We start from the raw sequence: 26,982 nt of genomic DNA, 5'->3' as shown, positions 1-26,982 counted from the left end.
GTTTCCCACCACAGGGAATGGGTTCCCTCCCCGGTCCTGGGCGAGCCGCCCGCACGTTCGGAGGCGGCTCCGAATAGCCCTTCGATGGCCACTGCGATCGGCCCGGTGGGCACGACAAACAGCACGTTTGAAGCACTCCCCGGGATCCCCGCTGCTCCCCTTGATATTGTCCTCACAGCCCGACGGGAAGAATCTAGCTCACAGGGAACTTGGTTTTCGGAAGCGGAGGTGGGATTCGATCCCAGGACCCACGACAGACATCCAACCCCCGCATCCTTGGTACGACCCGCTGCCTCACACGCCTCCCAGACGAGGGCTCAGGAGGTGGTCATTACAGAAGCTGGCTCTCTAGAATATTCTAGAGAGTGGCTTTTAAGGAGACATATTTCTGGGGCGCCTGGGTGGCTAGGTCGGTTACGTGCCCAACTCTTGACCTCGGCTCGGGTCGTGGTCTCACGGTTTGTGAGTTCGAGCCCCGCGTCGGGCTGTGCCGATGGTGCAGAGCCTGCTTGAGATTCTGTCTCTCCTCCTCTCTGCCCCTCCCCAGCTTGTGCGCTCTCTCTCGCAAAGTAAAAACCAAACTTAAAAAAACAAAAACCCCAAAACAAAAAGGAGGCACATTTTCATCTTTAGGGAGGGGCTGCTAGTTTTTGAGGATGGACGGACTTTCCAGGGTTCTGTCAGCCCGTCCCAGATGCCTGTGCCTGGCCCCCTCTAGGGGTCCCAGCAGAAGAGAGAGGAGCAGGACTGGGGTGGGGGCAGGCAGCCTCTGAGCCCCCCGCCCCTAGATCCAGGGGGTTTCAGGCTTAATAGCAGGTGAGTTTCTTACTTCCTGCCCCTGGGAACAGAGGAAAACAAGTAACAACGACGTGTTGGAAGAAAGCGGTGGCTCTCGATTTAGAATTTACAGTGAACTAAGCCCCCACCGGGGACACCTCCAGCATCCTGCTGGCCCCGGGGGTCAGGTGCCAGGACATAGAGCACGGGGCTGCGGGAACGCTCCTCCGGGGGCTCCAGCACGGTCCGGTTCTCAGCCCCGGGGCCCGGCTGCCAGTCACCCGGGGCCGCTCTTAGACACTGAGGCCAGCTCCCCGTGACGTCTAAGCGATTGGCCAGAGGGGGCGCAGGGGGGGGGGGTCCCAGGCACCCGGGAGTTGCGAGTTCCCGGCGATGTGTCTATGCAGCCAGGGGCAGCCACTGCAGAGAGCTGTGTGGACTGAAGAAGTGGCTTCTGTCCACAGGTGCCAGGCCTGCCTTCTACCCCCCCTGCCCCCTCCTTCCTGTCCCCAGGGGTTCCCCCTGGAATCCCCTCCTTGACGCCGCACGCCCAATGCGGGCTCCCCCTCAGTCTCCTACGCCCCTGGGACCAGACTCTGAACCCAGCTCCAAGCCGGGACCCCAGTCCTGCCCTGGGTCTCTCGTATCTCATATCTCGGGCCTGTGGGCCCTCGGCTGTGCCTCTGGCCCAGGCCCAGGGTGGGGGCGTCAAGGCCTTTGGTAGACACAGCCCAGTGGGGGAAGGGTGCGTACTCAGAGGAAAACGGTGGAGGGAGGGGCCGTTGACGGAAGGAGGGAGCCCGGCAGATGGCAAGAGGCGGGGAGAAGGCCTGAGGTGCCAGAGGGATTCCTACCTTCTCTTTCAAGGAAAATGACTCTCCATTCAGGAAATATCTACCGAGAGCCCAAGGGTGCCAGCAGGTGTCAGAGGATACAGGGAGGAGTCCATTAACACCCTTACCGAGAGCCAACGGCCAAGGCTGTGCTGGGCCAAGGTTTTGTGGCTAGGGACACAGACCGGCTCCCGCTCCTGGCAGAATGTTCTGTCTGGGGAGACAGAGAAGAAGCAAATAAACCTGGTGATAAGCATGATAATTTCAGGTGGCGGTCAGGGTTATACAGAAAATATATGATGGGGGAGAAGGGCTTGGGTTTTGTTACAGAAGCCAATCCGGGAAGCGTTCTCCCAAGAGGCGATTTGAAACTGTGACCGGAATAACGAGGGGGGACAAGGCAGAGAGCCTCACCCCCCCCCCCCCCCCCAGCTCTGCAGGGAACACAGAGTCGCAGGTAATTCGGACGACAAACAGCAGGTTCTTCCACACCCACGCGAGCCAAGTACAAACCAGGCCTACGTGAGTTGCGGGTGGTCAGCTGCTCATTTCACAGCCAGCGGAAGCAGGAAGCAATCTTCAGAGGAAGATAGCAGATTCCAGCAGGCCTGCGACGCACCATCCACGATTGCAAGGAGCCACCTGTGCAGGGCCAGCGGGCCCGGGAGCGGGGAGAGGGGTCTCCTTCCGGTACCCCGGGGCTGTCTGACCCCCCCGCCCCCAAAACCTGCAGATCTGCCGATTGGCAACGCACAGCCGTTGGTATGTCCCGAGCCATCGTGTTGGCCGCTGAGCGCTCGGCAGTGAGCGAGAGGGACAGGAGGGCCCTGCTGGCCCCTGGTGGGGGCAGCCCACCCCTCACGAGCGAACGGACCAGCAGCTTGGAAGCCCGGGTGCTTGGCAGTCACATGCGAACCGTCGAGCATGCCCGGCGGGCAGGAACTCCTAACTGTTGTCGCTCAGGAGAAGGGGCTTAAAGGCACGAGGGAGGGGTTCAAAAGCCCTGGCACGTGGCCGTGAGGCACAGAGAGGGACCAGGGCCCCCCGCGTCTGTGGGCCAAGCCTGGGTTCCCTGAGCCGCCAAAATGGGGAGGAGCTGGGGGAGGGGCAGCTGGAAGGGGGACACCGTGTCCACGGAGAAGGCTGCCTCGCGAGAGAACGAGCTTCCCATTACAGGAAGCGTGCAAGCACTCGCCACCCAGCAGGAAGGCCGCCGACGCTGCAGGCAAGGTGGGCACAGCTTGGTTTTCTCATCTGTAAGACGGCAGGCAGGGCGGGCCCAACAGGTCGGGCACGGTTGTACTCGGGCGTTCTTGAGCCGCTGTCTTCGGGGCTGCAGGCTGCTGGCCGTTGCGTCCACGGGGGCAGCTCAGGGGGCCCTGCTCCCCACTCAGCCGCCAGGCCCCAGGGTCCCCAGGCGTCCTCAGGATAAGCTTGCCCACCTGCGGGGAGGCAGGGTCAACACCTCACTCTCCCTGTCTTAGCTCCTCCTTAGGGGCCTTGCGAGCCCACACAGGGGCCAAGCCAGAGGAGGGAGCAGAGGGGAGGCCCCACTTCGGGGAGAAGGCAGAAAGGGGCAAACGGATGGGAGGTCGTCACCGTCACCGGGAGGGCTCCCTGGAGGAGGGGTAGCCTATCTCCCTTCCCTCCTCCCCGCCCCCCCTTCTTGGACATCCAGCCAGCTGTCCCCCTCAGCGTCTCTCTGCCTCTGTCTCCCATCTTTCCCTGTCTCCATCCCTGCCCGCCCCACTGTCCCTCTCCATCTGTGTATCTCTCTGTGTGTCTCCTGTCTGTCCCGGCCCCTCCCCACCCCCGGTGAGCGACAGGGCGACAAGACGGCCCTGGAATTAGACCAGCAGGTGAGAGGCCGACGGCCACCGTCTGCTTCCTCTCTGCTCGGGACCCCCATCCTGGGGCAGGTGGACTTCACGGCCCTCTGGACAAGGGAGACCCAGTCGTCGAGACCTTGAACTAGTGCCGGGTGGAGTGTCGTGGCCGTCGAACCACGGACAGCGGGGTGGGCGCACCCTGGGGAGAAGGCGGTGGCCCATCAGATGCCCACACACAGGCATGTACGGGGGGTGGGGGGGCTCTGGGCTCTGTCCCCGGAGGGTGACCATCCCCTGGGCTTCTCAGCTACTCCGTCCGGTGCACAGATTCCCGGATGCAGCTGGAGTCCTGTGAGCAAGGGCAGGGTCTCCAAGCCACAGGCAGCGAGTGACAGGGGACGTGGCCAACCTGTGGGGCGAGGGAAACAGCTCAGGCGGGGAACGTGCCAGGCTGTGGACCCCGGAGACGCTCTGAAGGGGCTCCTCCTCTGTAAACGGGGAGGTGTCTTCTTTGGGGAGTCCCTTCACCCCCGACCTACCCCCTGTCCTTTCCTGTCACCTTTCGGGCTCTGCTCTCATGCCTCCTGCTTCTTGGCGTCTGAGCTCCTCTATCTGGTCATGATCACCACGTGGTGGCCTCGCGCTCACCCACAGGAAGCAAGGGACCATGGCACGTGGTGAGCCCGCTGGGCTCCGGAGGGGAGCGACTCCCCTCCAAGCCGTCACAACCGACGTGTGTCTTCAACAAAACTGAAGCCTTCCCATAGCTGCAGTTGGCGATCACTTAGCTCGGATCGTGGACATTCGTCCCGGACACCGAGTGCTATCCGGACCTCGTGGACGGCCACGACTCACCGAACCCTTCCTTTGGGGGAATTTGCCCGTTTGCCCGACAAACAGGAGCAGAGGGCCCTTGGAGCCCCGCGGAAGCCACGTTTCTGCCTCTGGGGAGTTCCTACCCTGCTGGAAGAGACCATCGTGAGCCAAAGCGAGGACACAGCGCACAGAATCTTCCGGACGGGTGCCCTGAGGGGTCTGAGCCTGGAGAGAACCAGGGAGACCTGCTTCAGAGGGCAGGGTGGCAGGGGTCGGGGGTGGTCATTCCGGAACGCAGCGCAGGTGGACGTGGTCGTCTCCACCTCATGGGCGTTCATACCCCACGGGTCCTGGAAGAGACCGCTGGCTGGGCCCGGTCAGCTGCCCTGGGGGCAGATGGTCCCGGTTAACGAGACCCTCCCTGCTTCCAAGCACCCTGGGGCGGTGCGGCTGGAGGAGGCCCGGGTGGGGGGGAGGGGCTGACATCTGTCTCCTGGGGGGGAGGGGAGAAGCCCCCACGGCTGCATTTGCATTGCAGCATCCACAAGCCTGCTTCCTGTTCCCCGGGGCAGGGTGGGGGGCACAGAGGCAGGAATCCCAGTCCCCAGCCCTTACGGAGAAGGTGGCATTGGCGTGGGAGGCTGCAGAGGGCAGAGCGGCTCCTCAAAGGCGGGCTGTGGGGTGGCCAAGACGGGTGGTCCGTGCGTCAGGGACGGGGCTGCGTCGGTTCCGTGAGGGGCAGCTCAGCCTGGAGGCCCCACCCTGCCGAGGGCGAGAGGATCCGGTGGTGAAAGCTCATCCAGCAAACACACACACAGAGCAGCAAACTTCTTTCCCTACGAGCTGAGTCAATGTGGATGGGCAAACACTGGCGGCCCAGTGTACACCTGGCACCGTCCCCTCCTCGCCGCGGCAGGGCCCGAGCCGGGGAGAAGGAGAGCGAGGCCCAGGCGGGTCAGGAGGTGTGCTGCCCCCCCCCCCCCCCCGCCGCCACGGAGAACGGGGCTCCCCTCGGGACACCAGACGGCTGCAGAGAGGCCCCGCGGCTGAGTCCCATAGCCCATCAGTGGCCATCTGGTCTGCAAAGGAGATGACATTTATAGAACACCCAGCGTGCCGTGAGCCAGAGAATGAGAGGGAGCGTGGGAGGGGCGGGGACAGCGGTGGGGACAGCGGTGCGGACAGCGGTGGGGTAGCGGGACCGTAGTGGGGACAGCGGTGGGGACAGTGGTGGGGAATGGGGACAGCAGTGGGGTAGTGGGACCATAGCAGGACAGCAGCAGGGACAGCGGTGGGGACAGCGTGAGCAGGGCTGAGGCTGGGAAAGGGGATGTGCCAGGGGATGGCCGTCTGATCAGGAGGCAGGACGGGGGAGTGAGAAATGCCTGAGCCGTCACCCACCCCCCTGGAAGCTGCTGTCACCTTCGAGCAGGGTCCCTGGGGCGGCCCCTCACCCTTCCAGACCTCAGGCCCCACACCTATCAAATAAGTGTTCCCAGCGACCTTGCGGGGCAGTTAGGAGACTGATACTGGGTACCAGAGGATGGGCATTTGTTCCCTTACTTACTATTTACTGAACACCTACTATGTACGTCCACCCTGGAATAGCACACTGGGAGTTCTGACGGTGAACCGGGCAGCCGGGGTCCCTGTCCTCCTCGACCTCAGTCCAGTTGGGGAGAATACACAGTGGGCAGCTGTGGCTCCCCATCCTCCCGTCCCAGCCCTGCTCTGCACGGGGGTGCCCGCTGCACTCTTTCATCTTCCAGACGGGGAAACTGAGGCAGCCGGGAGAGGGGAAGCACCTTGCCCAAGCCGAATCCCATTCTGGCCGCTGAGTCAGGGGCCGTCCTCGCCAGAGGGTCCCGGAGACCCCCCGCCCCCGGTCCAGCCCCGCCCTTCTCAGACCAGAACACTGAGCTCCACATCCTTTGAGCACCTCCGTCTCTCTTCCAGAACATTCCCAGTAAGCGACAAGTCAGCCCAGGAATGGGCTCGTTTGAGCCGCTGGAAATCTCAGCTGGGATCCTGGCGTCTGGGGAAGGGCCGGGCTCTAAAAATAAACCACTCGCCTCAGCCTGGGAGAGCAGCCGGCGGGAGCCTGGTAAGCAAAAGCTGTCGCCTGACGCTCCTGGCAGATGACGGCGGGCCCGGCCCGGCCAGAGCGCCCCCCTTCTCGGGCAGCTGGCCCCTGGGATGGGCCGGTGGCAGGTGGCAGCCAGGAATATTTGACCCCTGGCTCCTCCCGGAGGCACTGCTACGCCCACGGGCACATATACACGTATGCCCCGACCCGGGACGCGCCCCACACAGCCTGGCCGGGGCTGCTCCCGAGGAAGGGGCTGGTGGCGGGCGCCCCGGACGCCCAGGGTTACCCTCTGCGGGCTGGACAGCAGCGAGGCTCGGCACAGGTAAGGGGACGCTTCGTTCCCCGGAGGACGTGAGGCTGGGGTGGGGGAGTTCTGGCGTGGGGGTGGGGGCTCCTGTGCCCCCGACGTCAGGGAGCCCCGACATGGGGGAGGGGGGTGACACCACCTCTCCTCCCTCTGCACGCCCCCTGCCCCCCAGCCTGGTGGAGAACGGCCTGCCCTTTCCAGCTCTGAATGCTCTCAGCCGTTGCCAGAATGTCAGAGCCCTGTTGGCTCAATTAGAAGCCGCTGCAGGTTAATGGGGTTGCAGGAGCCTGATCGAAAAGTTCTGGCGGCAGGTTCGGGGGAGACGGGCCTCCCATTCTGCTCCAGCAGTGGGTGGGGACGTGCACAGGGGGCAGAGGGGACCCTGGCGTCCAGCCTCCTCGAGAGCCCTGTGCGGGGAAGATTCTCTAGAAAGACCGGGAGAAATCCCAGGGACCTACAGCTCCCAGGAAGGGCCTCGAGATCCCTGGTTCTGGGTTGTACTTGGAGGTTTACAGGGAGGACGCCGTCTGGGCAAGGGCTGCTTTGGGCGAGGAGTCAGGCCGGAGGGAGCCAAGTCGGGAGGGGGTCCGTTCCTGGCACTCTGCGCCTCTGTCCCCTGGGGCTCGGAGGGGCTGTCACAGCTGACTTTCTGCCCAAATGGATTTCTGTGCCTGATGCCTGGGCAGGATAGTCACCGACAGACCAGGTGATCGGTGCTAGCCGACCTCCCACGCCCGGGAGGGCAAGGCAGGGAGACGGGCTTGGCCAGGGGGCCTGCTGTCTGTCTTCACCCGTTCGTCGGAGGAGGGCAGGTGCTGGGGGAGATCGGGGGACAGGCCAGACCCGCCTTTCCTGGGCACGGGGCAGAGTGTCACTTGGGGATGGGGGCGAATCAGGATGAGTCTCTATGGCCTGAGAGTGAGCTGGCCTCTGCCGCGCTGGTTCAGCCAGAGCCCCGGGGCTGTCCCGGCGTCGAGTCCGCGCCTCCCGGGAGCCGGTGTCCTTCGACCTTCTCCCACGTATCCCTCAGAACTCAGGGGCCCCTGCCCTCGGACCTGCCTGGGAAACCCAGCCCACGTACCCCAGCTCCCGCACGACCTCCAATCCCAGTGGCCTGCGACGCTGGGACAAGAAACCCAGTGCCGGCTTCCCCTGAGGCCAGCACTGCCCGCTCTGCACTAGGCCACGTGCCTCGAGGGCCAGCCCTTCCAGCTCGGGCCCCGGCACACGGCAGACTCACGCACGCACCCACACGCATGCGAGAGCGCGGCTGCTCGGGCCCTGACCCGACCAGGATGTGGTCACAAGCTCCACGGAAGCGGCCCCTCTCACCCCTTCCAGCGCCTGGCGATGCCCCCGCCTCACACGGTCCTGGCCGGCTCGGGGGGCTGACGGATTTGGGTCCGGGGCACTCGGGGTCACCTCCTTCCCGCGGGGCGAGCGGACCGCAGGAAAGGGAGAGTCCCCAAGTCTTGTGAGACATTAAGGCGCCGGTCTTGGGAACGTAGTCTTTGTTCTCCGATCTGGTTCATCGGGTTCCTGTCTCATGTTGCGCGTGAACACCCAGCCTTCGCCTCCAGTGCCTCTGAAGCGAGGCTGTCCCCGGGAGCCGCCTCTGACCCAGCACAGCCTGTGCGGCCACCCAGGAAGCCTGGGGCGGGGGGGGGGGGGCCCGGGTGGGGGTGGGGGCTGTCCCAAGACCCACTGACTCGGTCACGGGGAGCCTCGTAGCAAAGGCCTAAACACCCAGCCGCGTTCCTGCCTCTGCCGCCGCGACCCTGCTGGCCAGCGACCAAACGCTAGGCTGGGGCCGGCTGCGTGACACCTTCTCGCGCCTCTGACCGCTCGGGTCTACCGCGAAGAATGCACGGCTCTGGAAAGAGACCGCTCCGCAAGATGACACAGCTGTGCGTCCTCTGGCGGTGTCGTGATGCGCGTCTGCCGTCGAGGCCGTCCTGGAAACGCACGGTGCCCGCCGGCCACGGACAAGGTCCCCTCTGCCTTCGGCACCAGAGCCCTGCCCCCGACCTTGCCCCCCTGGCTGCCCTCGGTCACGTTCCCCACGCTGCAGGTGCCCCGCTGGGGTCGGCGTTCTTCCGTCTCATCCAGGGTAAGGTGGCCCCTTGGGCGGAAGGGGGGCGTCTCTCCCCCTGCTCCTGACGCGTTGGAGCCACATCTCTGCTGCGTCGGTCAGTTTCTGCTGCAACCATGCTCTGTAACGAACGAGTCCCCCCTCTCGGGGGCTTACAGCAACCACACGTACTTTTCTCGCTCTTGGGTGTGGATTTTGGCTGACGGTGGTGGGGTCTGGCCGGGCCGAGCTGGGTTCAGCCGCACTTGACTCCAGGCTGTAATGCGATTGGGCAGGAAAGGAGGGGGCCAAGCCGCGTCAGCCACGCCTCAGCTCGCGTCGCTCGGGTATCACCCGTCCGCCCGACCCCAAGCAGATGGGGGAGGGTGTAGATCCCACCCTATACTCTCCTGGGGACACTGCAAGTTCAGGAGATGAGGGGGCCTCGTCTTCCACATGCACGTACCTGACTCTCCCTGGACCACACGGCCCTGATGTTGCAAATATCACTGGGACGAGGTCAAGTTGGGGGTCTAGAGGGGGAGTCAGCGCCCAGGTCACGGCGTTGCCCCCAGCCTGGGGGGTCCAGGGAGGGGAGTGAGCGGAGACCGGGGAGCACGGAGGCGTCCTTGAGGGGACGTCTTCATGGGGGCGGTGGCCCCATAAAAGGATTCCAGCAGGCAGGGGACCGGGTGGAGGGCATCCTGCAGGCAGGAAAGCAGGGGCCATAGCTGGTCCCGCTGCTCACCTGCTGAGCATACGGCCCGCCACCCCCTGGGGTCCTGCAGAGAATGCTGCCCGGGCCCCTCCAAGGCCCCTTCTCTGCTCCTGAGTTCCTCCCTGAGAACTGTCGAGCTCCTCTGACCTGCTCTGAATTAAGTAGTAACCAGGAGCCTCTGATCTCATGATGTGCATTATAATTGTCCTGTTCTTTCTTGATCATTCCTGGTGGCTGAGCCTGGGGACACCGGGCTCGGGAGAAAGTCTGCAGAATCACCCATCCAGCGACGGGCAGAGGAGGCTGGAGGGTTAAAGGTCACTTACAAATACTCCGGTTCTCATTAATCCACGCAATAAAGAGCAGCACAGCCCAAATGCCCTTAAGCCAGGAAGGTATTTAAATACCAGCCGTTCGGAACACCGAAGGGGAAAGGGACGGTTTTTTCAAGTTAAATACTCTCTTAAATCTCCCAGGATTTCAAGAAACGCCCTGGGCAGAGAGGTCACTTACGGAAACAAATCCCATCTCAGAGACATGTGTTCAAGGGGGCTCTCCCGTGCCGGTACATGCCCCTGCCAGGCGGGGTGGAGCAGGATACAGAAAGGCCTGGATTAAGGAGCGTCCCTAGCATTGTAGCCGTGTGCTCCTTCCCCAGCTTTGAGCCTCTGTTTATCCGTCTGTGAAATGGGCCAATCCTCTAGGAGGGCTGGGAGAAGGCAGGTTGGGAGTGCATGGGGCCGGGGGGAGGAGGGAGCAAGGAGGGACCCAAGGGCACAGGAGGGAGGAAGGGGGAGGCCGAGGGCAGAGAGAGGTCCAGCTGCTGTCCCTGACTGGGGCCCTGAGAGGCCCCAGCATGCGCCAGCCTCAAGGGTGAGCGTCAGAGACTCTCAGCCCCACAGAACCCGCCCTGCCTCACTGTCCTTCCCGGGGGGTGGGGGGTGGGGGAGCTTCACCATCGTCTCCGGCCCAAACGGGAAAGAACTGAGTCCGTGTTCCTAAAAACTGAGTGTTTGAACCCGTAAGAAATAACACGAAGGCCAGCCTGGGAAGAAACGTTAATTAGCTACCAGCTTGTCCTGGGTGAGAATGAGTTTCCGTTTTATTGTCCTTATCCTCCTTCACCAGGGGCCATCGTTGAGGGCCTACTGTGTGCACCAGGCGTGGACTGGGGCCTCTGGAGCCAGACAGCCTGGGTTCAAACCCCAGTCCTGCTGCTTACCAGCCACGAGACCTCGGTGAGCCCCAGTTTCCCACCCTGGGAATGGGGGTCTCGCGGAGGCGCGGTGAGGGGGGCAGGCGTTAATTTGTGCCGAGCACTTAGCACAGAGCCAGGCGCAAGTGGGTTCTCCAGAACACCACTGGCTGCTGTTGTAAAGACATTTCTCCTGGGGGACATCCTCCAATCTTGGGTAACCTGGATGGGAGGGTGTGGATGGCCACCGGGAGGGGGGACCACGGCCTTGGGGCTTTGAGCATTCTTTCGGTGGCTTTTCAAACAAAAGGTTTTCTGGAGCCACTCTGATTGGAGGAGATGTGAGGACCCCCCCCAATTGGAGCCCCCACCCCTGGAGCTCTCCTGCTCACCCGGGGGTACAGTTAGACCACCCCCCACGGACAGCATCTTCCCCTAGAAACCCCCTGGGCCTGGGGGCAGTCAGAGCCCCCCTCCTAATCCCAAATCCTGGTCACACAGCTAAGGAGAGCCCAGCGGGCTCTGGGCCTGCCTTCCTCAGCCTTCTTCCTTTCCATGGAACATTCCCGGTGGCCTGCCCTGGGCGGCTTCCACCTGGCAAGAGGCTGAGAGAAGAGGTGGGTTCGAGGAGGTGCCAGCCTGGTGGGGGCCACACCCATGTCTCCCTCGGGCCGCTCCCTCTCAGCTCCCTCCCCACAGGGGTGGGTCCCCGGCACCATTCTCCCCTCCCTTATCTGTCTGTCCCTTTTCTCTCTAGACCCTCACCCCCCGTCCCCCCTCCCTCTCTCGGCCTTGAGTGGCCCTGAAATAAAACCGAAGTGTCCTCTAAGGCAATTTAAACGTATCAAATGTTTTCAGTTCTTAATTTAAAAAGCAGACGAGTGGGGTATTTTCTCTTTCTCTCTCAAAAAACTGCAACCAAACGACCAAATGAGCTAACGGATTCTTTTCTCCCGCTGGGGCCTCGTCGCCCTTCACGCTAATCCCACCGACCTGGCAGCAGGAAGGGCTTCACGCCAGGAACGTGCACGTCTGGGTCTCTGAGGCCTTGGCTGGGTCCAGGCAGCAACGGTCCACCTCTACCCTGCTGGGCTCCCCCGGGACCCTGTGCCTGCCCCCTGAGCCCCCCCCCCACCGCCCGCGCCCCCAGATGCCTAATGCAGATGCTGGCTGATGGTCAGCACGGCTCTCTACCCCTTCCCTCCGCAGCCCTGCACTGGGGCACTCCGTCACTCGACAGGCACGACCGTGGGCTCCAAGGGGCCAGGGGACGTGTCCAGAGGCACCTGCCGTGTGTCACAAAGCTGGAGCTCGAGCCTCTGCAAAGAGAAGCATTAGAAGCAGGGTGAACGTCGAGGGTCTGGGCACTGGGTGTGGTGACCCTACTGTTCAGGCCCTGCTGGGCGCTTTGTCCCAGGTCGGGGGGAGCGAGGTCCCGGCCGAGTCACTGAGCTGGTAGCGGTGGCCACGCGTGTGCTCTGCAGGCGGGGACGGAGCTTGCTCGCACGGGGACTTGCCCACGCACGTTCGCCCACTCAGCTGTGTGGCCTGGAGCGGGGTGGGCCTGAGCTGTGTGCCGCATGGGCAGACAGGACTCTCGGGGGGCTTGGGGGATGGGAGGGGGCCTTGGGGCCTCGGACACAGGCAGAGCTGAGCGGGCCCCGTCCTGGGCCACCGTGGGCCTGGTCACCATGTCCTTAACTAACACAGTGGTGACACCATACCTGGCACAGAGGCAGCCGGCCCTGCCCGTCTCCCGAGGTGCCAGCTGGCCCCGAGCGCACACGGCTCCCCGGGGCCCCTGAGTCCCCAGGCTCCCTCCCACCCTGAGGTCTTCGCATATGCTGAGCCCTCTTCCCTCCCGTCCCCGCCCGCCCGTCACTTTGTGCCACTTCGGCGTCTTTGTCCTCCTTGGCGCGCCACCACCCCTCTGCTCCCAGCCTCAGCGCCCGCGCCCTGCGCCCTGCGCTCATCTAGCCTCATGCCTCCCCTCTTGCTGTTCCCAGGGCCCCTGTTCTTCCCGGCAGTTAACTTCTCCTAATTCAAGCATCACCTCCTCCGTGAAGCCATCCTGACCACCCCCCCCCCCGCCGACGCCCACTGGACCCGCGCAGACTTCCAGGAGGGAAGGCACCATGAGAGGGGACCCCTCGAGGGCAGGGACAGTGGCGGCCCGAGCCCGCCGCGGAGGAGCCCTTCCCAAACAGGGACCGTCGCCACCACGACGCAGCAAGGCCCCGGGGATGCGCGGGAGCTTCCGGCACTTTCTCCCAGCCACAGGGAACCTCGTCTTCCTCCAGGCCACTGCTCCGTCTCTCGCATCCCCAGGGAGCATCCGGAGAGGCCGCCAGGTCCTAGATGAGACGCAGAGCTGAGAAAACAAGCTGAGGGGGCGGGGCGGGGTGGGGGGAGGGAAAGAACCTGTTCACTGGGTCGGTTCCTGAGCTTTCCTTCGTTGGAGAGCGTCGGGATCGCGGGCAGAGTGGAGCAGAGGCCATGACACAGGCTGTGACACAGTGTGACACAGGCTGGTGCTGGTGACAAGATATGCTTGGTGCCGGGGTCCCATAGCTCAGGGGGCTCCCCAGGAGGTACTGGCCCAGGGGTTGGGAGGATGTGCTGGGAACGCGGACCATGAGGCTGTGTGGCCTCGTGTGAGTTGCTTAACCTCTCTGTGCCCCAGAGGGTGCCTCTCCGCAGCACAGTAAAGGGACGGCATTTGAGTTAACAGCTGCGCAGAGCCTCTCCCTTCACAAGTGCCCGCTAAACGGGCGTTATCGGCCATCGTCCCGGAAAGCAGCCCCTCGGCATTTCCTCCTCGGTGCCTCTGCTGCCAAGTTTAGGACCCCAGGCCCCTCCAGTCCGTCCCCTGCACTTTGATAGGCGTCTTCTTTCTGGAAGACGCCCGTCATCACATCCCTCCCCAGCTGATCAGCTCGGCGTAAAGCCCAACCCCTTTCTGGCCCCCTCCTGCCCCTGCAGCCCCCACTCCGCTACCGTCTGCTCCCCCCCTCCCTGCGAGACAAAACCTGGGCACCGGGCCTTTGCACGTGCTGTGCTCCCCAGACCAGCATCCCCGCCCCCCCCGGAAGACCCCGTCCCCCGCCCACTTCACACTGGCCGTCTCCTCAGTCAACAGTAGACCCACCTGTAGCCTAGGGAACAAGTTCATAGGGGACGCTGGCACCAGACCCTAGAACTGGCGACACCAGGAGAGGGACCGGGAGCCCAGCCGGCCTGGCTTCCAAGCCCCGAAACTCACTTGGCGGTGGAGACAAGCGCTGGGGCTGACGTGGTCCGGGCCGAGGTCCCGTGGGGTCCTTGGTGGCATGGCATCTGTGCGAGAAATCGGTGTGGGCTGGCCCCCATGGGGACCCTGCCTACTGCCACCGAACCGCCCGCTAGGGTTCCTCTGAGGACCTGTTGCGGCAGGATCTGTCACCGGGGCTCCCGTAGCGGTCAGGTCTGCGGGTCTATCGTGGCGCCCACTGCCTCCGCGAGCTTCAGTCGCGTAAAGACTCCAGTCTGGCCCCCAACTTCCGTGCGCCATCAGACCCCCCTCTGCTTCTGCCCGGGCTGTTCCCCTGACTTGGAAACCCCGCCCCCCCACCTTGGCTTCTGTGAACACGGGGCCCCTTCCCGGAGTCGCGACACGGCGGTAGGAACTGACTCTCCCCGTGGGCCCCCAGCACTGTGTCCGGTTTCCAGGTCACCGCTTCTGCGCTCGGTCGCCACGCTCTCGCCCCCACAGCCACGGGGCCCGGCCGGAGGAGGCAGATGTCCGTGGAGAACGGGGCACCTCAAGAAAGGACAGCATGAGGCTCAGGGAGACAGAGTGATTTGCCAAAGGTCACGCAGCAAAGGGACAGAGGGCACTGACGTAGGCCTGGGACCACATCCTGTGCTATTTCCACCCCAAGGCACAGCCTGCATGCGTTTATGCACGGGAGCTGGCAAAGCGTCGGGATCCCTGGGCTCGGAGAGGGAGAAGCCCCATCCCTTCCAGGAGGCTGCAGGTGCCTGGCGGCCTCGCGCGGCCGGGGCGCCCGTGGGCCGGCCTAGGAGGCGAGCGTTTAGCATCCGTTATTCCCCGCTAGGCCGCAGCGCCTATTGTTGCCTCGGTGGGCACTTCAGGACTATTTCCTCAAAGAGCGGCAGGCGGCCCCAGAGGAGCCGGCCGGCTCATTCGGCCGCGCCCCGGGATGCCGTTTCTGCAGTCAGAAGGCTTCCGAGTTCCGAGTTCCCACGATTTTTCAATGCATTTATAATGTAATTGGATTTCAGACTCCCAGGGAGCCCCGGGATGGGGCCAGTCTGGGGCCCGGGAGCCTCCTGGTAGGAGCGGGGCTTTGGTGCGGCCCGCTGGGCAGGTGGCCGGGATCCCGGGCATTCTCAGGGGATGGTCCTGTTCCCCCCTGGGCGCCGGGGCCTCGGAGAGCCGGCAGCTGGGCCTGCCGGGCTTCGAATGTCAGCTCTGCCATTTACCAGCCCTTCGACTCTGCGCGAGCCAATTTACCCCCCACCCCAGAGCCTCTGTTTTCCCATCTGTAAAATGGGCTGTCGCCAGGAGTAAATGAGCTGACCGTGCGTGCGCAGTCGTGGCAGGCAGCGAGGTCCATCAGCGCTGGCTGCGCTCGCGATGTGATTCTGAAGCACCCAAGCAACGCGCCCAGGAGCAAGTTCCGGCCGCGGCCCGTGGGCACCCTCACCCCCCACCCCTCACCTGCCGGCCCACTTCCTCCGCGGCCTCACTCCTGCTTCCTTGGGGGCCCCTCGCACATCCTTTGTCCCTTCTGGCCTCTGAGTTTTGCACGTGCTGTTCCTTCTGTTCCTTTCCATATCCCTTCCGCAGGCTCGGCCGCAGCGCCGCCTTCCGGAGAGCGCGCAGCTCTCTGAGCCACCGCGTCTTTCTTATCGACCTCGCACAACACGCGCCGCTCCTGCTCTGAACGGCTCGCCCACGCTCCGCTCCCCGTGCGCCCCCGCCTCCCGCTGCTGTGCTCCCCGCACCTGCCCCGCGGACTCCGCGACTGGCCACACTAGGCCTCCGTGGCCTCCGTGGCCGGGCCCTTGCCTCCGGGCTCAGCCCTCCGCTGCCTGAATCTGGGCCTCAAGGCAGCAGCCCCAAGGCGCTTTGCGGATCAGGGCTTAAAACCACACAGCAGCTCCCAGGGTGGAGTCCAGACTCTGCTGTGGCCTCCAGAGCCCACGTGGGCTGGCCCTGGGGTCTCCCCACCTTCCGGGACCCCACCCCCAGACCAGCCCTGCCACCTCTCTTATTTATTTTGTTTTAATTTTTAATGTTTCTTTATTTTTGACACACACACACACACACACACACACACACACGGAGTGCAAGGGGGAATCCGAAGCAGCTCCAGGCTCCGAGCTGTCAGCACAGAGCCCGACATGGGGCTTGAACTCACGAACCATGAGATCATGACCTGAACCGAAGTCGGTGCTCAACCCACGGAGCCACCCGGGTGTCCTTCTACCGCCTCCCTTCATTCCGTAGGCCTGGTCCTACTCTGGCTGGAAGTCTGCTCCCCACTGGCCTTTCCTGACATTCATTCCTCGCGAGCTTTAGTCCCTGCTGGCCCATCGGAGGACCTCCTGTCCCAGAGCTCAGCCCCCAGTGGCCCCGGCCGTTCTTGGCCCCTCTTGGTGTCTCCCTCCTATGTTGTTGGGTTTCGCGTCTGACTCTCGCATGAGAGAAGGAACTGGTTCGCTCTCGACTGTGCCCACGACCCACCCACGTGTTTGCAGCTCTCGGGAGGCACCGGGCAGAGCGTCCCCTGTGCGCAGGGGGAGAGACGTGGCTCCCGGCTTCTCTGTTCACTGGCGCCTTCCCTCTTCGCCTCGCCTGCTGCGTGGGGCTGCTCCCCCCCGTCGAGGTTGAGGGTGGCTATGATCCAGGCAGAACCCTCAACCACTGTGCCTCCTCAGGTGCCTTCACGTCTACGAGTTGGAAATTAGTCAGTAGGGCTTACGACGTAAGCGTTACGTACATCTTAGGCCCCGAGGAGCCACGAAGCGTGATTGAATCCGCAGACGGGACGTATGATGCCAGCTCTTGAAAACACACCCCTGGGTGGAGAACCTACCTCTGGGCCTGGGGTTTGCAAGCAGCATGTGTATATATATGCAGCCCAGACTCATGGGGCTGGGGGTGGGGGGCAAGCCGGCCGCCTCGCCCTCCGTCTGGAGAAGTCTCTTTTGCTTTCAAACCTTGTTCCTTCGTCTCTTCCTGCTTCCCTGGCTGACGGGGAGAAGCCCTACCCAGGTTTGATCCCCTTTCCTCACACGCTTTTCCCCACGTGAGCCTTCAGAATTTTCCGGTATTGTTGCCCTGCTGAATTGCACCAGGTGTGGGTTTTTTCCATCGTCAGCCCTGTGCACACTCGTCGGGCACATTCGATCTGTCCGCGTGTATCTGGCTGCGGCTCGGGGAGAAACATTGCTCCTGTCATTATTTCTAAAGCTGGGATTTCTCTTCCCCGTCGTCCCTGGCTCACTGTCTTGGGAGCTGCTCTCGGACGCTACTGAACCCCAAGATCAGGTGTCCAGGTGCCTGGTCCTTGGCTCACTTCTGCCTCTCGGCCGTTCCGTCCTGTGTTGTGGGGGGTCCTTCCTCGTCTTCCAGGACACCACCTTGATCTCCAGGTGAGACTGTGTGATTGGTCGGCCTCGCTGTGAGACCGTTTTCATGCGCGTCAGCAATATTCAGCATGCTAACAATTCCCCCGCATGAGAAGGATCCAGGCAGGACCCGCCCCGGCACGCTGGCTCCGGGTTGGGGGAGGTCAGAAGTCACGGTCGCCAGCAACTCTGGCTAACAAGAGAGGAGCACCCAGACGAGCCCCCCCCCCCCATCCCAGATGGGCCCTTTGACTCCTGCCCCCTGACCGGTGACACCCTTTGAACTCATCACGTCCAGCTGCCTCCCCCCGGGTCCCGCCAGGGAGACCCACGCTCCCCCTCACCCCCGGCTGAGGTTGACTCCAATCGCTCCAGCCCGATGCCATCCAGCCCGCAGGGGGCCAACCAGCGGCCACTTCCTCCCTCGCCGGCACAGCCTGGCCATGGTCATCCTCGCTAGACGCACGCTTTCTGCTTTTAGACACCTCGGTGTGGGGGTGGGCAGGGTCCCGAGCCCCGTGTGCCATCTTGGGCAGGAAGATGCCCAAACAGGTTGCCTTGGCCATTTTCCCCAGCAAATCAAATTACGATATTTTGGGGGGTTTTTTTCCCCTAGAGTAAATATTAAGGCGTTGCTTTTTCCCCCCAGCTTAACCAGTGAGATCCAGTCACCTGTCAGGCATGTGTGATTCACCCACTCCGGGGCAGCTCCAGGAGAGCTGGGGGGGGGGGGGGGGCAGGGGAGGGGCGACTCGGCGTATTTGCTTTTGTCCAGGGCAGTGGCCAGGAATTAACCCGTCAGCCGTGTGATCGTGCCTTTTCTCTGCCTGGTAACCCTCCGCTGGCTGTGAGGCTTTGGCTCCCTGGCTGGTTTGCTCTCTGGGCTCCAGAGCAGGAGTTGGGGGGCCTCCCGCTGCCCCTCCATCAGCACGGTGACATGTGGTGGTGCCCCGAACCCCGGGTCCCGAGGCCCAGCTGCACAGCACTGGGTGTGTCTGTGGCACAGAACGGTGACGTCCTCGGGCCAGCCTCTTCTGCTTCTGGGCACCTGCAGGGCCTGGGCCTCAGAGAAAGTCTTAGGGCGGAGAAGAGAAATACATGTTCTCATGGTTTAGAAAGTCTGCAGGGGGGAGGGGGGCGGGCGGGTGGCCCCTGGGTGGCTTGGTCAGTTGAGCATATCTGACTTGAGCTCGGGTCATGGTCTCGCGGCTCGCGAGTTCGAGCCCCGCGTTGGGCTCTCTGCTCAGCCGGGAGCCTGCTTCAGATCCTCTGTTTCCCCCCACCCCTGCCTCTCCCCTGCTTATGCTCTCTCTCTCTCAAAAAATAAATAGCAATAAAAACAGTCCGCAGGGGGGCAACCGGGTCCTCATGGAAAGTTACTTACCCAGAGGCATGGGAGCAGGGCAGGAAAGGCTGCCCAGGGCCCCGGGCAAGTGCCTTGAGTTCCTTCACATCCCCTCCCCAGGTTAGCTGGGATGGCCCAGCCTTGCAGATGGGGAAACTGAGGCCTAGAGGTGGCACGCAGGTGGCAGAGCTGCTGTGGGGCCAGGCCTACGGGTCAGTCAGCCTTTGACTCTGTCAATGGACTGTTTCCATGTGCCTGAGACCCCCCCAGACCAGAAAGGGGTCCCCGCCCGGAGCCAAATGGGGAGGGTACCCACAGCCGGCGGGTGGGGGGCGGGTGGGGGGTCTGGCAAACAGCTGGAGCCACCGGAGTCCTTCCTGTAGGTGGAGGAGGGGAAGGGCCAGGTGCGGGTTGGGGCTTGGTCCCCAGGACCCAGAGCGACATGCTCGCATTTGCATTTAAAACTGATCCAGAGGGCGGAGGGCACAGGAACTGAAGGCTGCTCCAAGGCTGTCATCTGCAGGGGTGGGGCGGGCGGGGCAGGTGTCCACCAGTCCACCAGGACTCCAGCATGGCCGGGCCAGGACACGTGCCTCCCACTTCCTCTGCCTTTTTCTTCCTTCCAGCACCCAGCCCTACCCACCCTGCTTCCCAGGGGAACAGTCAGGATGGGGGCGGGGGGAATGGGAAGGATCACCAAACGCCGGTTTCAAACTGACTTCCCACACGCTGTGTGACCTTCAGGAAGTCACCTGACCTCTCTGAGCCGGGGCTCTTGCTCGGCGGAAGGCGCAAACCGTGTTCCTGCCACCAGGAGCTGCGGCGAGGGCCCCACGAGTGAGTGATAAATGCCAAGCGATCCTGTGAAGGGAGGGAGGGAGGCAGGCAGGCCGGGGGTTGGGGGAGGGGGAGGCTCATCAGAAAGGCATTCTTATTCATTCATTCCTCCATCCATATGGATGTCCCGCCCCAGGGAGAGTGGCACCTGGCCACCCCCTTCTGGCCTCTCCCAAGGGCCTCGGGCTGTGACTTCAGGCCATCAGCACGCGTGGCTGTGATCAGTGGATGTGATTAACGTACATGCACTCGGCCCCGCACCGCGGAGGGGAATGTGGCCGGAGAGTAATTATAATCAAGTTTGAGGAAAGCTGACGGTATTAATGAAAATCATTACACTCCTGGCAGCTAATCCGGGCAAAGGGAGGGATTGACTATGTTTGAATTCCATTTTTTTTTTTTTTTTTTTTTTTTTTTTTGCTGTTCTGCTTCCGATCGAGAATTCCTGCAGATGACTTGGGGAGGGAGGGCTGCCTCTGGGCCAGACCCGTTTCTCCCGCCCCAGCCCTTCCAGGGGATGTTGCAGACAGGCGAGGAAGCCGCGGGCTGGCCTGCCTCTCCCCGCAGCTCCTGGAACATTCCTGAGGGCTTTCCTCCTCGTATCTGCCCTTCTTGGAAAGGCTGGCCGGGCCCTCTGATAAACAGCATCCTGCTGGAGGCGGGGGTCCTGGCCTCTTCCCAGGTGCCGGACACAGCTTCCCGAGACCCCGACCTGCCCAGCTCCCTCCCTGCGGCTGAAACTGTTCTGTGGCTCCCCATCTTCTACAGACTGGACTCCAGACCCCTGGGAGGGCCTGTGTGATCCGCTCCCACTCCACGCCACCCCCCCCTCGCCTCTGCAGGCCCTCCCTGGACGCAGTCCTGCGCCCTGGCCTCAGGGCTCGACACGCCCAGAGGTCCCCTCTGTGCCTTTGTCCGCCAAGGTCCCCGGATCAGCTCCCGGAGATCGACTCACCTCCTGCCTCGGTTTCCATGGGAAGCACTCTCCCAGTCTCCTTGCCATCCCCAGGGCCGTCAGGCTCCTCCTCTGTGCTCCTTTGGCCGATGTCTTACACTCATGTGTATTTGTATGTCTGGACCCCCCATCCCGGCCACCGGTCCCCAAGAAAGTGCCTGGTTCACCAACCCCTGTGGCCGACACGTGGCCTGGGCTCAAGGCCGCAGGCATCTCAGCTTTGCCCGTCCCTCCCTCTCTCTCCCGCCCTCCCATCCGGGACCACCCCAAGGGCATCTCGGGCACAGCCCGCCGGCCAATGTCACGTGCCTCGCCATCTACCCAGGCAGGGTGTTCTTAGGAGGACGGACAGCTCTACCTTCTAGAAAGTTCCTCCTCAGATGGCCTCCCTCCTGTGGAGCTTCCCCATCTCCGTCCTCCAGCACAGGTGGGGCTGTGACTTTGCGTGGCGGCCGTTCGACGGGCACCCAGCGTGCAGGGAAAGGACAGCTGTGAGGTTCCACACAGGCGGAGGTTGGCGCCAAGCTCCTTCCCAGCCTGGCTTCCCCGGCTCCCTGGCAGAAACGCTCCCCCCCACCCCCGGGGGAAACGGGCCCGCGTCCCACCTCTGCCACTCCCTGGCTGCGTGAGCTCCAGAAGGTTTCCGAAGCTCTCTAAGCGTGGGAGGGTGGGAGCACCGTCCAGGGGGGGCTGTTGGCCTCCCCCGCGGGTAGTATGGGGACCCAGCTCTGTATACAGCAGGCACCTTTCGAGGCAGGGAGATTCTGCCATATGTTTTAGCCATTCGATCGCTGTGTAACCAGCGGCCACACATTTGGTGGTTGAAAGAGTGGCACCTTGGGGCTCCCGGGGGGGGCTCCGTCGGTTGAGCCTCCGCCGTCGGCTCGGGTCACGATCTCGCGGTCTGGGAGTTCGAGCCCCGCGTCGGGCTCTGTGCTGACGGCTCGGAGCCTGGAGCCTGCTTCGGGTTCTGTGTCCCCCTCTCTCTCTGCCCCACCCCTGCTTGTGCCCCGTAACATCTATCCTCCAACAGGACGGGGGTCAGAGGTCTGGCTCATCTCACTGTGCTGAAACCAAGGTGTGGGCAGGGCCGTGTTCCTTTCTGGAAGTCCGAGGGGAGGCCCCGTTGCCCTTCTGACCTCTCCTTCCCCTGCCGGCCCCCACCCGGCCAGGAAAGGCTCTCTGCCTTTAAGGACTCTTCGAATTAAATTGAGTCCACTTGCGCAACCCAGGATAATCTCCCCCATTTCAAGGTTCGTGCGTTTAACGACATCTGCCAAGTCCCTTTGCCAGGTGGGGTGACCCCTTTACAGGGCGTGGGGATTCGGGCGTGGACACTGCTGGGGGCTGTTATCTGGCACCCGTAAGCAGTAAAGAGGCAGGACCAAGTCTCTGAGCCCCAGGCCTCATGTTCCAGCGAGGGGAACAGAATACAGTCATAAACTGAAACCTAAATGAGACACGTTAAAATATAGCCAAGGGCCACGGAGAGGAGGAATGGGTAAAGTCACCTTGGGAGGGCAGGGGTCCCTCGTCTCGGGGACGAGGGGATGGTTGAAGCAGCATTTAGACTGGCAGTGGCCAGTCTCCCCCTTACACGAAGGCTTAGCATGAGGTGACCACACGTCCAGCATTTAGTAAGCACCTACTGTGGACCAGGCCTTGCCTGGGGAGATGTCAATGCCCCAGACAGGCAGGTGCCCGTGGGCAGGAGGCAGACATTAGCTACCCAAGGGGGTGAGTGGTTACAAGGCAGGTAGCTACTGGGAGCCCACCAGGGAGCGTGGAAGGTTTCCCTGAGCTGGGATCAAAGGGTGGACAGACAGTAACTAGGGGGAGAGGGGGGCAAGAGGGAGGAAAAGCATTATAGGCAGAGATAACAGCCTGCGCAAAGGTCCTGGGGTAGGAAGGAGCCTGAACTGTTCAGGAAGAGAAAAGCTCAGGAGACAGAGGCGGCAGGATGTGTGATGTGGCCATGGGCAGTGGCCAGTCTCCCCCTTACGCGAAGGCTTAGCATGAGGTGACCACACGTCCAGGACGGCCCAGGACAGCCCATGCACACCTGTTGTGCCAACTCCGTCATTCCGAGCTCTCCCTTTTACACTCAAGAGCAAAGTCCCAGTTTGAATGATGTGTCGTAAGTCTCTGGAGGATCCGAGTGTTTATCATCCTGAGGGAGGGCGTTGGCGGGTTTCTGCAGGGAGCGGAGGCCGTCAGGCGCATGCGGGCAAAGAAGCCTTCCGGCAGGGCGACCAGGAGGCCCAGGAAGAGGTTGTGGGGACCCCGTCCCCTCCGTCCCCGTGCGGCAAATGGGGGTGGAGCAGGGTGGTGAAATCTGGGCGCTAAGAGGTCAGTTAGCTACCGGAGCCGGTGGGAGGTGTGGTGGCGGGAACCGAGGGGCTGCCAGGGTTCCTGGGTTGTGCAAGTGGATTGCTGGAGGGGGGGGGGGTGCTGTTCCCCAGAGGAGAGTGCTGGGTGAGGACAGGTGGGAGCCGGGAGGCCACGGCTTCCACGCTTGGCCTCTCCTGCCTCCTGGCTGTCTCCCAGGCCCTCCCAGGCATACACACACACACGCTCACTACACGGGTGCACACCTGCACACACACACCTGCTTTTGGAGCGTCAGGGCTCATGCGTTACTGCCACACACACCCCGTGGGCTGGCCGTGGCCGTTCCCCGCACGCTTCCCCGGGGAGGGGCTCTCTGTGTGAACCAGCTGAGTGGCACTGGCTGCAGCCTCTTCCTCGCTGGGCCACTGGGGCTCAGTCTGGATTAAACTCAACACAGCCCGTGGCCCCCAGGGCTGAGCTCCCTGGCCCCAGCCTCCCCGGTCCCCGAGGGCGGGGCGGCCACCTGGGAGGAGGCAGGACGAGCGCCAGGAGCCGCCCACGCAGGCGAAGCTCTGTGACCCACGGGCTTGAGCACCCCCCTCGCTCCTGCACCACGGTCACCATTGACCTTGACCGGGATGCCCTGTCCCCAGGGTGCAGCGCTTCCCAGATCACAGGATGGGTACATTCCAGCATATTCTCTGAGCCCTCAGGTTCTCCTCAGCTGAGCTGGCACAGGAGCCCGGACTGGGGACCCCCCACCCCCCAGCCCCCACCCCCCGCCCAGGCATCCTGCCTGCAGGCCTGCTTCCCTCTGCCAGGCCGGCCCCAGGCCCTGTCTCCGGGGGTCGGGGGGTGGGGGGAGGGAGCCCCTCGAATCCACCTTGCAGGCTATTACCTGCCCAGCCCGCAGCTCCAGACAAGCGGAGGTGACGCCAGAACCCCCTCGCGTCATCTGTGGCGGCCAAGGGAGTTGTCACGGCTGTCTCTAGCCTCTGAGCCCAGGGAAACATGACCCGATGGAAAACCCCAGGAAGGTCACACGTTTACTCTGAGATGCTGTGGTCATCGAGGGAAGGGGTCAGGGCCGCCGGGAGTGTGGGTCTGGGGCTCAGGGAGGCGGCGGGCAGGACGTGCACACGTGGGTGCCCTCGGCGTGCGGCCGGGGGTGAGGCCGGGGGTGGGGGCTCACCGATGGGGAGGTGGACGCAGAAGGAAGAGGGCGATACAGGGCCCAGCGACCTTCAGGGGGATTTCACCAACCTCTGCCACGGGTATGGGGCAACCACGCCAGCCCCCTGGAGCAGGAAGCACACAACAAGGAGGCCCGCCAGGCCACCGGGGGAGGGCAGGGGCGTCCCCCCGGTTCCGCTGAGATCCGGGAGGTGGATGGATAGTTCCGACCCCGGAGCTTGGCAGGCGTCCCAGGCGAGCTAAGCTCATCTCCCGTGGCTGGGGGCTCCTGGGGGGCAGGGATGACATTGAACAAATACCAACTCTGCCCTGATCCGTCCCCCTGATCTGATTCTCCCACAAAATGGTACCTTCCCCTCCTGCCTCTACCTCCAGCATCCAGTCCATCAGCAAATCCTGCAGGCCCCGCCTTCCAGAAACCTCCCGAGTCCGTTCAAGTCTCTCCATGGCCCCCGCTCTGTCCGGCCACCCTCTCTAGCCGTTCATCTCTCACCTGCTTCTGGGGACCCCCCGCCACCGCTCAGTCGGCCCCCTGCTTCCCCTCAGCCCGCAGGGCTTTGCACCTGCCAAGGGGCTCTTTAGGATATTGTTGGCATCACGTGATTTCTCCTCCCTGCGCGGCTCCGCAGCCTCACAATCTCAACCCACCCCCGGCCGCTCAGACCCAACTGTCAGCCTTCTCCAGACTTCTGGAAGTTCCCAGCAGGCTCTTTCCGGGCTCTCTGCACGGCTGACTTCCTCACCCTTCTGCCTGCTTCACCTCTGACCCCTCAGAGGAGCTGTCTTTTGCGGGACCCCACCGGCAGAAATCAGGGCTTTTAACACTCTTTCAGGCAAGCCAGCCGGGAGCTGGGGAGATCAGCAGTTCGTAAAACACAGGAACTGGGGCAGTTAGCGGGGAGGCGGGTTCCCTCGCCTTCACACGGGCCTGGAGGAGCAGGGGGGGGGGGGGGCTGTCGGAGGACAGGCCTGGGGGCAGGTCGGCAGGGCTGGGCTGAACCGCAGCCCACTCTGGCTCTCCTGCTCCTTCCCAGGCGACACGGAGAGGGGCCCCGCCTCTGAGTCTCTGCCAGCCGCGTCCCGAAGGGCTCAGGTGGGCTTCCGGGCTCTGTCCCCTCCCTCCCTCCAGGACGCTGCCGTCTGCCAGCTTCTGTAAGCAAACGCTCCAGCTCGGGGCCGAGGCAGCAAGGAGGTGGGCCAGCCTGGATGGAGTCAAAGCAGGGAGGGTTGGGCGTGGAAGGGCCTGGAAGACTCTCTTGGAGCCCACTGTAGAGGGCCTTCAGTGCCAGACTAGGGGGCGGGCCTAAAGGCCATGGAGAGTTCGGGGGAGAGTTTGGATCAACCAGCCCACAGTGGCACCCCTCTGGGCCGGGCCTGGGAGCCGGACTTGGGCCCTGCCCTCGAAGGGCACATTGTCCGCAATGCGGCAGGAAAACTCATGTCGTTGTGCGCTCCTTTCTGTGATGGGAAAGACTGGGGCTACTCTAGGTAATCAGGGAGGGCTTCCTGGAAGAGGACAGCCTGAAAGGACCAGGAGGGAGGCACCACCAGGGGGCTGCAAGGCCAAGCAGTGAGCGAGTGGGGGGCGGGCTGGCCGGGAGGAGGCCCCGTAACAAGGGACAGTTAGCCTGGCACCGTGGTGACCTCTCCCTGTGTTGCTTCATCATTTTCTCGGCAACCCCTCCAGGCAGCTGTTCCTTCTGTAGCGTCTACAGGTGAGGGCGCTGGGGCCCCGGGAGGCCGGGCGACCTACTGGGAAGGGCAGAGCCGGGAGGCCAGCTCGAGGGCACCCACCAGGGTCTCGCACCCAGCCTGGCAGTCAGAGAGATGCCAGCCGGCGGAGAGCTGATCCTCACCCAGAGAGTTCGGATGTTATCCAGAGAGCACTGGGGAGCCATTGGAGACTTTAGCCAGAAGAAAGACAAGATCAAACTCAGATTTTTTTTTTTTTTTTAATGTTTATTTATCTTTGAGAGAGGGAGACACAGAATCCCATGCGGGCTCCAGGCTCTGAGCTGTCAGCACGGAGCCTGCGATGCGGGGCTGGAACTCACGAACCGTGAGATCGTGACCCGAGCTGAAGCCAGACGCTGAATCGACTGAGCCCCCCGGGCGCCCCCGGACTCAGACTCTTAAAGGTTATTCTGGCCGGGGACGGATGAGCCGGGAGAGGCCGGATCCGTTCGTGGTGGAAAGCTCTAAAGAGGGCATCTTGAAGTCCTTTGGGCTGTTTCGAGTGTGGCCGGGCCCCCTGAGGCTGGCCGCAGGGCCTTGGCTCACCGGCCCCTCCTCCCAGTCACCTGCTGGGGCCTTAGTGGCGGCTGGGGGAGGGGCCGCCAGCCCCAGGAAAGATCCTGACAAGGAGGCGATGACGCCTTGAGCTTTGCTTTAAAAACCTTAATGGACGTTTTCCCCACTTAGTGAGGCCGCCCTGTGGTCTAGGACTGATCACTGAGATCCGGGAACGAGGCTAATGAGTGCCCCCAGCCCCCACCCGTCTCGGCTGTGCTGCGGGCCAGGAAAAGCGACCTCCCCGGGGTGAGGCGTGAGGCCTGAGCCCGTCTGTCCTCACCCTCCAGGCATGTGACAGTCACCCTAGCTGGTGTCCCGACGGGCCAGCACTCTGCCTCTGCACATAGGAGCGCACCCAGTCCTCACGGCGGCCCCGCGGGATGGGGCCTGCTGTCACCGTCATATTCTCAGGGGGAGAAACTGAGGCACAGATGCCTGTGGGCTCCCCCCCACCCCCCGTATCAAACTGCCTCTCACCTCTCAGGACGTACGGACTCCCTGGCCCAGGAGCCCCACCCCTACATCCAGCACCGAGGCTTGCACACCTCTAGTGACAGGGTGCTCACTACCACGGTTCAGAGTCCTTATGCCCCAGCTGCTCTGAGCAACCACCACGTGGGTTCAAGACGTCTCCCCTTTGCCTCCGCCCTGCTCCCACGTGGTGCCAGGAGGCTTGGGGGCACCGAGTGGATAGATGGGAGCCGCATGTTCCTGTCCCTGAGGGCTGCCTCCCCCACCGGGGTCAACCAGGGAG

General features: G+C 63.3%; 1 protein-coding gene and 1 long non-coding RNA gene across 2 annotated transcripts in view; one reads left to right on the top strand and one right to left on the bottom strand.

Annotated features, from left to right (window-relative positions):
- Nucleotides 1–1,709: 1,709 nt before the first annotated feature.
- On the bottom strand, nucleotides 1,710–7,583 carry LOC128310991 (uncharacterized). Its single transcript, XR_008288899.1, has 3 exons — nucleotides 4,871–7,583; nucleotides 3,576–4,399; nucleotides 1,710–3,052 (listed from the first exon to the last, which is right to left on the bottom strand). It is a non-coding gene; the product is annotated as an uncharacterized LOC128310991 (long non-coding RNA).
- SHISAL1 (shisa like 1) overlaps nucleotides 6,337–26,982 on the top strand; it is a 129,768-nt gene continuing 109,122 nt past the window's right edge. Inside the window, exon 1 of the mRNA XM_027070504.2 lies at nucleotides 6,337–6,666. The gene's annotated coding sequence lies outside the window, so the exon portion shown is untranslated. The remainder of the gene's footprint in view (nucleotides 6,667–26,982) is intronic.

The sequence above is a fragment of the Acinonyx jubatus genome, chromosome B4 (assembly GCF_027475565.1).
Source record: "Acinonyx jubatus isolate Ajub_Pintada_27869175 chromosome B4, VMU_Ajub_asm_v1.0, whole genome shotgun sequence".
Taxonomy (NCBI): domain Eukaryota; kingdom Metazoa; phylum Chordata; class Mammalia; order Carnivora; family Felidae; genus Acinonyx; species Acinonyx jubatus.
This window is presented reverse-complemented; position numbering and strand designations above follow the sequence as displayed.